Genomic DNA, 6,935 nt, shown 5'->3' with positions numbered 1-6,935 from the left:
TTTTATTTCATAATATAGGATGTTTTCAAATTTTTATGCAACTTTTAGATTAATTTAATATTATATATTATGCAGTATTGTTTCTGATTGGTTGAACATTTTAAAAGTAAACTCTTATTAATCAGCTTGCTTTTAGTTAAAACATCCTATATTTTGAGACGGAGGAGTATAATTGAAAATATTATATTATGGATATGCGTATTGATAACTATAATTCCCACTTTCAGACAAAAAATATTGTTTTAGAAATTTAATTGTTATGTTAAAACTAAACTAATAATTTGAATGTAGAAAAATGCTAAAATGTAACTGATGCATTACCGATCTTTGATATTTTAAAGTTTACTTGGTATACTACCGACAAAATATCGTTTATACTAAATAAAGAACTATTTACAAATAACATAACATAAATTAAAGTGTTCCAAATGCGACAAAAGTTCAGATATGATGTTGTCGTTTTTATTAATCATAATGATTGAAATTATTTAATAATATTAAAGTATAGTCAACGTTTTTAACACGCGTAATATTCATATTATATGATAAATTTTAAATATCCAATATATATATATATATATATATATATATATATTACATAATAGTTTCATATATATAATTTTATTATTTGCTAAGTTAGTAATAGAAAATATAAAGTAAGGGTCATATTTTATCAAATAAGTAAATATTAAAATGCAAATGTAATCTTTTAGTAAAATAATTAAACGTATTTGATGTGTGCACCCCCTAATTCAATGTAATAAGTAATTGAGATCATGTTTTGTATTCGACATTCAGTGATAGGAACATTTTTATGGATTCATATTTTTGATTAACAATGTGAAGTTAAAAACCTTCAAACAGTTTAGAATTAATTTCGATATCGAGAATTTTGTATCTAGACTTAATCTTTAATTGATCTTAAATTGTTTTTGACAAACATAACCAATCTCTGTTTAAAAACACAATATAGGATACAAAAATAGCAAATACATATAGTTATGAAAAACTAGTTTAGTGATTGTAAAATTTATTTCGAGATTAGTAGATTAGGTTCAAGTCATTTTGATGTGATTTTAATCATAGTTAGTCATAATACACAGCTAAATAGTAAAAATATCTGACTGTTCCAAGAAACATAGAGACTAATTTGGGTTTTGGTGTGAGATTGGGCAACAAAGTACCCCAAATCTTAGTTGTGAATGCCAAATGCTATTTTTTATACAAAACAGAAACTTCGAATAAAATTGTGTACTCTGCTACATTATGTAGTAAAATAAGTTTTTGGTTACACAGTTTTCAACTACATCAATTTTTCATTGGGTTAACTTTATACAAATCAAAGTTCATATTGAACTCATAATAAAATTTCATACTTCATTTTGGAATTTCTACATACAATATTCTAATATCCTCCCTTTATAGCACAAATCCAACAAAGATGTACGAAATCTATATGAAAATCAATCCTAAAAAAGAAACAAAAGATCTGGAGAAATATTTAAAATTCAGAATACATTTTTATAAAACAATTTTTTTTTGGGTTGTATCTATAATAAATTTATTGGTTAATAGCATTAATTTTTTCTTACTTGGCCTAGATTTTTTACATTAATTAGCACACGGTAATATTTTATTGTATCTATGTTTTCTATTTTTTCTCAACTTTTCTTAATTTTCAATATTATTATTAATATAGTAAATAAAATTAAGTTTTGATTTATCATATATTATTATGATTTATTTTTAAAAACAATACTTTTATATACACCAGTTCATTTTTGCCAAATGTTACATTTGTGTGTCTACTTTACACGCCTTTATATATTGAGCTTTGTGCAACCTAAATAGTTCATACAGACTTGATAAATAAATAAAAAAAGGAGAAAAACAAACTTCATACAAGGATTAGTAGAATGACTTTTGCTGAATCTCTCCCCAACAAAAGCTCTGACTTGCGAATCAACGTTCTGGTTGTGGACGATGATCCTGTTTTCTATGGTGCTATTTCACAAATGCTTGTACAGTACTCTAGATACAGAGGTGAGATTCTTATTATATATCATATATGATATGTTTAGTGAGTTTTTGTTTGTAGTTTCATTTAGATTTTTCTTTCTACTACATTTTAGCATGATATACAATTTTTTCGAGAAACAACTAGAATGAGTTTTTTGTTCTTGTTCAACAAATCCTCCAGATTCGAATTCCAATTACATGCACATATCTAAAAATTTTGAAATTATATTTTAGCTTATGAAATTTTATTTTGGTTAAATGATTTAAGATCCATCGGTTATGGAGATCACAGTTATGGCTGAAGAAGACCCGACGAAAGCATTGGCTATTCTAAAACATCAACGAAACAATATCGATCTCATAATCACAGATTATAACATGCTTAGCATGAACGGTCTACAACTCAAAAGACGAATCACTGAGGAAATTGGAAATTTACCTGTCATTGGTATATATTTTTCTCTTTACAACTTCAATTAAAGAATAATATTTTTTTTTTTTTTGTAAGATATATTTAACCTTACATTTCTTTCACAATAAAAGCTGTATCAGCGGACGCCAACCCATACATGCAACTGACCTACCAAAAATTTACCAACTTGCTTTATCCTACAAGAGGAATGGTAAGTCAACATTAGGGAATGAGCCCAACCACAAGGCCAACGACACAGGTATTAGTGTCCCCCAGCAAATCAAGATGCTTCCTGAACAAGCTAATGTCTTGAAGACCAGGAAGAAGTACTCATCTAAAGCTGATTCAAGATCCTTGAACAGTACAAACGGAAGTTGTCTAATTAGTACCGATGGTTCAAGAAAAAATCGGAAAAGAAAACCTAACAGTGGTACTGAGGATGGTGCGTCTCCGTCGCAGCCCGCCAAGAAGCCTTAGGTTTCGTGGACGGATGGTCTCAACGACCTATTCCTACAAGCTATCCGACATATCGGTCTTGATAGTAAGTGTTTTGATTTTTTCTATAAACTTTTGATAACACATGATACACTGTTTATTTTCTTACAGTTTAGTTTATATCATATACGTACACATGCTAACTAATCTTTTATTTTTGTTTACTAATCTTCCAAAGAGGCTGTGCCAAAAAAGATCTTAGCGTTCATGAACGTATCGTACTTGACTAGAGAGAACGTTACCAGCCATTTACAGGTTTGATATCTCTTTTCAAAAATGTTTTAAAATATGGAAAAAGTCTAATATATTCACTCGAATCAAACAAAAACTTTACCTCTCTAATTAAGCCCAAAATCTTTAAGTTTTGAGTTTATTTGCCGAATTGAACCTATCCTTAGTCAACAGTAAGATCTCGTTACCACTGTTTAACGAAGGTTTAAAACTATAGATTGGGTATCATTCTAAACTTTTAGTTAACTTAAAATCGTTTGCTACGGTACCGCAGAAATATCGGATATTCTTGAGAAAAGTGGCGGATCAAGGTTTGATGAGCATTATGTCAGCTAGAAGCATAGACTCGATGTTTCGACAGACTCATATCAAGGAGCTGTACTTCAACCGATACACACCCTCTACTTCTTTGTGCGACACAAGTCTTAACAATAGATCATTCTATTCCAAACCCGGACAAGGCTTTGGACAGTCGAGACTTTTGTCCACCACACGTGAGCCACCCGTCCGTTTCAACCAGATGCCTTACAACTACATGAACCGGTCATCTACTTACGAGACACACCATGTTGGATCTGGATCAAATTTGACGCTACCCATCCAAGGCAACCTCAGTTTCGCCAACCAACCATCTCAAAACGAGGAAAGAAGAAGCTTTTTTGAACCACCTGTGATGGCGAACAAAATCGGCCAAACATCTCAAGTTCATGGGTTTGGAAAACTTGGACCGTCAGCTATTAATAATTTCAACAATAACATAATGAGTAGCTTTGAAAGTTTTACTCCAAATCAACCAGGACTTGGCCACTTCTCGTATGGGATGCAATCGTTCTTAAACAATGAGAACACTGCATATAACCCTGAGCCACATGCCAATGCAACTACACAGCCAAATCTTGAACTTCCTCAACTGGAGGACCTCAGCGTATACAATGATCTCGGCAAAACTAATGAGCTTCTTTACAACATCAACAACTTTCAATTCGATCACAACAAGGTATATATATGTCTTCATCACCCCATTTTTTCAATGATCTATATACATAAACATGAAGTGCTTGTTGTGATATTGTGTGTTTGAAAATTGGTGTGCGCATGCAGCAGCAACAAGGACAAGAGGCTTCATTTGTGAACATAAATGAGGTATTTCACATATTAAGAGATGTTAGCTATTACGAAATCGAATTTGAACCTGTTTGAAAATCATATGGTGAAGACTTTCAAATAGTATGGCTTACTGGTCACTTATATATGACTTCGTTGTGAATTAGGGTCATTATAATGAAGAAATCGTCAACACTTTTTCTGCTCCTGCGACGAATCACACTTTTGCCGCTCCGGAGATGAATCCTCCAAGTTTCAACACGAAACCTAATCAAAATCAGGTACATTTAATTATAGTATTCTAATTAAACTATTTCCATGTAACTATGATTATACTTAATATAAATGAAATGATTATTTAAATCTGTTCTACAACCTGGACTCGACTTATTAGGAACAAGATGCTAATCAAGATATTAGCGATTGGTCGTTTTTGGATCCGCAGGTAAACGAGATAACTTCGACAAAAATTAAAAGAAACTATTTGTATATTATTTGAATTTTATGAGTCTTAAAAACTTTTTTTTTGGTTAATTATTTTTTTTTCTTATATAGGATTTGGTTGATGACGACTTCATGAACTCTCTCTTCAACAATGACATGAATTGAAAAGTGTTCTCCAAGCTGATGTTTTCAAAGCGAGGTGAAGAAACAAAACGGGCCATAACTGTCTAGTAGATTTCTAAACAATTATATATTTTAGAAAAAAAGTCGTAGAAGTAATACATGTAATAAATTTCTAAGGCGTGTTGGAATATTATGTCTTTTCAACAAGCTAGAGTTAGATATTAAGAACTTTTCAATATGTAATAATAATAATACTTTAGCAAAAAAGTGTAATAAAAATACTATATATTTCTATTCGCATTATAGATAAATGTGATGTGTTTGTGCTACATAAGATTACATGTTCTAAAGATGAATTATTACAATGATTTTAAAAGGGATAGATATATTATTATATAAACCTTAGTTTTGAAAGTTAGTTATTCATATAGTCGCGACATGTGTCAAGTATATCGATTATATTTTGACATGTGTAAAAAGACATTTTATTTAATAATTATTAGGAATATTAAAAAAATCCTAAACATAAAAGGATTAGAATTAATATTGAAACGACCTGCCCCGTTTTTTTAATAAAAATAAATAATAAATAAATAAACTACAACTAGTGGTCCCATACCCACTAGCCACCTAGCCACAAGGACAACCAACAGCGGAAATAACAGATACCAATATCCAAATAATAATCCCATAAACAAATCATAACCATTCCAATAACCAATATTAAACCAAATCATAAACAAATGATCCAAACAACATAAAACAGAGAACCAGCAATCCTAAACAACATTTTAGGATTCAATTCTAGCAACCTAATAGAAGCCAGACAAGCAAGCGAATCACTAGAACATTCTCTTCATAGCCTTGATTGCACGATCACACTTTGCCTTTACCTGCATCACAAACACAAATTGCAATGCATGAGTATTTTATAAACACTCAGTAAGGCAATCCTCCTATCTATTGGGCTATACACACAAGCAATAGAGATACTCTAACCATCAAACAACAATCAACAACCAAACCAGGCTCTGCATCGACCGACACAAGATTGCATCGACCGACACCATCAGGGACCAGCATCGACTGACACAAGATATGCATCGATCGATACCAGGTTCACTTGCATCGACCGATGCTTCCACTTGCATCGATCGACACATGCTCGACATCACGCAGAAACCCTAATTGCACCAACCGATGCCCCCACATGGCATCGACCGATGCTCCTAGGTCAAACCGCGCCGTCCTCGCACTAGCATCGACCGACGCACATAGTGCATCGACCGATGTTCATGTCGAGCATTGTTTTTCCCAAAGCTTCTCGCCGGATCTTCGTTCCTGTAACCACAAGAATCGATCCCAAGCCGCAAAAAAGCTTCCTAATGCCTCAAATAACATACTAGCAAGCCTAACAACAAAGAAACAAACAGATCAGAGTAATCTCCAGCTTAGATAAGCCATGGTCATGCACTTACCTTTGCCACAGAAGGAATCCAACCCAAACACAGGAAGAAAACGTTCCTAGGAAGCTCCTACAACGATTCCAGCTACAGATCTCTACAGGAACAGCTTGAAATCTCCCAAAAACCTCAAGAACGCTCAAGAACACTTTTTCTCCCTTATTTTCTCTCAAAAACGGCTAAAGTCATCTAATGAGACAAAAGGAACGACTTAAGGGTTTTATTTTCCCTTTTTCCCCAAAACGCAGCGTTTAACTTAAGTCAAAATGCAGGAAATTGAGTCAGCATCGACCGATGCTCCTCCAGCATCGACCGATGCACATCCCAAACCGGAATTACGGTTCACGGATGTTACAATATTCCCCCACCAATTTAGATTCGTCCTCGAATCTCAAACAACACTCAGCCAAGGACTCCTGTGCTACCGTCTCCACGGCCCGCACTCCTACGACCGATCTACAGAAGGTCACCTCTAGGCGATAGACTCACGCTCCAGGCATCATTTGCTCTCGACTTTTGGACTCTCCTTTTTACTCACAGGCCTAAACCTTGAGTTTTTATCGGCTCCTCATCAGACAGACGTCTGCATGCCATAATATTGGCTCCTCATCGGGCCTAAGCCCGCATGCCATAATATATATAAG

General features: G+C 33.4%; 1 pseudogene; it reads left to right on the top strand.

Moving 5' to 3' along the window:
• Positions 1,899-6,935, top strand: part of LOC104738263 — a 22,682-nt pseudogene continuing 17,645 nt past the window's right edge.

This window comes from Camelina sativa, chromosome 13 (genome assembly GCF_000633955.1).
Source record: "Camelina sativa cultivar DH55 chromosome 13, Cs, whole genome shotgun sequence".
Taxonomy (NCBI): domain Eukaryota; kingdom Viridiplantae; phylum Streptophyta; class Magnoliopsida; order Brassicales; family Brassicaceae; genus Camelina; species Camelina sativa.
Note: the sequence above shows the minus strand (reverse complement) of the source record. Positions and strands in the feature narration are given on the sequence as shown.